We start from the raw sequence: 1,857 nt of genomic DNA, 5'->3' as shown, positions 1-1,857 counted from the left end.
TGTTTTTAACTTTTTGAGGAAACTTCATATTGTTTTCCAGAGTGGCTGCACCAGTTTGCATCCCCACCAACAGTGCAAGAGGGTTCCCCATTCTCCATATCCTTGCCAACATCTATTGTTTCTTGTGTTATTGATTTTAGCCATTCTGACTGGTGTGAAGTGATATCTCATTGTAGTTTTGATTTGTATTTCCCTGATGATGAGTGATGGTGACATCTTTCCATGTGTCTGTTGGCCATCTGTATGTCTTCTTTGGAAAAATGTCTATTCATGTCTTCTTCCCATTTCTACATTGGATTATTCATTTTTTGGGTGTTGAGTTGTATAAGTTCTTTGTATATTTTGGATACTAACCCTTTATCAAATATATCATTTGCAAATATCTTCTCTTATTCCAAAGGTTGCTTTTAGTTTTGTTGATTGTTTCCTTCCTTGTGCAGAAACTTTTTATTTTGATGAAGTCCTAATAGTTAATTTTTGCTTTTGTTTCCCTTGCCTCAGGAAACATATCTAGAAAGAAGTTGCTATGGCTGATGTCAAAGAGGTTTCTACCTGTGTTCTCCTCTAGGTTTTTTTATGGTTTCCTGTCTCACATGTAGATCTTTAATCCATTTTGAATTTATTTTTCTGTTTGGTGTAAGAAAGTGGTCCAATTTCATTTTTTAAATTACATACTTTTTAAATTTATTTAGACTGAATGTAAATCTAAAGTAGTGTCCTCTAAGGTTTGCTTAGCTGATCAACATGCAGAAGTTCAGGATGTTTACTACAGGCGTGGGGGTATAGCTCAGTGGTAGAGCATTTGACAGCAGGATGTTTACTACAATGCTCAACACAATTCTTCGCAGAAGAGCTATTTTAATATATTGCTCTATTTGAGAAAAAATTACATAAAATTTATATTTCCACACTTTGTAGTGAAAACAAAATATTCATTGAGAGTGAATATAGCTAAACCACATCTTCACCACATTTGACTCTATATTTGTTTTCATTTTTGTTTTTTTTTCAAAATTATATACCACAAAACATGAGGAACATAAGTGGGCCTCTGCTATAATCTTTGAGTTTTCCTCAATCAGAATTATTGCACTTTGTACCATAGTGAACAGAATAAGTTCTGTTTATTGTTTAGTTCCATATTCTTCTGTGTCTCTCATCCCCCAGTGACACAAAACGATCTTCTATGATCTACATGCTCCTTTGCACCATCTCATGCACCGTAGAGCTTACTTGCTCTAAGGCCTTACATTATGACAAAAATAAATATGAGAATTTTGCATTTCCAGTTTTTAAATGTTGGGCTTTTCAGTCAGAAACTTCATCAATTAGGGGTGCCCAGCTGGCTCAGTGGGAAAAGCATTGGACTTTTGATCTCAAGGTTGTGAGTTCAAGCCTCATGTTGGGTGTAGAGACTACTTAAAAATAAAATCTTAAAAAAAAATAAACTTCATCCATTGGAAGTGAAAAAGGTTGTCAAGGTTGTCATCCACTCTCTACAAGATGCCAGCCACCATTCACTTATGACCTCAGAGTGTCCTCTTCTAATATTTCTATAGCTCTATTGACAAACACTTCTCTGTGCCATGGGCATGTCTGTGGCCAGCTATCTTACCCTTGTGAAATTTGATTCTGCATAAAAACAGGACAAAAGAAATACTACATGCATCACGCTTACAAACACACAATTTATACCATTTTTGTGTAAAATAAATACATGAATATATTCCTTAAGCTTCAACAGTCTATAACTTTGTCCCTTAATTGTTTTTTGCCACAAGTTTTGAAAATTTCAAGAGCTGACAAAAGTAAGAGAGAGAACAATAAACCTCAAGGAAAATAACTAGCAATATTGTT

The 1,857-nt window shown here is 34.6% G+C and overlaps 1 non-coding gene across 1 annotated transcript; it reads left to right on the top strand.

Moving 5' to 3' along the window:
• The first annotated feature begins 1,336 nt into the window (after positions 1 to 1,336).
• Positions 1,337 to 1,409, top strand: TRNAK-UUU (transfer RNA lysine (anticodon UUU)). Its single transcript has one exon. It is a non-coding gene; the product is annotated as a tRNA-Lys (tRNA).
• The last annotated feature ends 448 nt before the right edge of the window (positions 1,410 to 1,857 follow it).

This window comes from Leptonychotes weddellii, chromosome 7 (assembly GCF_054177405.1).
Source record: "Leptonychotes weddellii isolate Sample4059 chromosome 7, ASM5417740v2, whole genome shotgun sequence".
NCBI lineage: Eukaryota > Metazoa > Chordata > Mammalia > Carnivora > Phocidae > Leptonychotes > Leptonychotes weddellii.
Note: the sequence above shows the minus strand (reverse complement) of the source record. Positions and strands in the feature narration are given on the sequence as shown.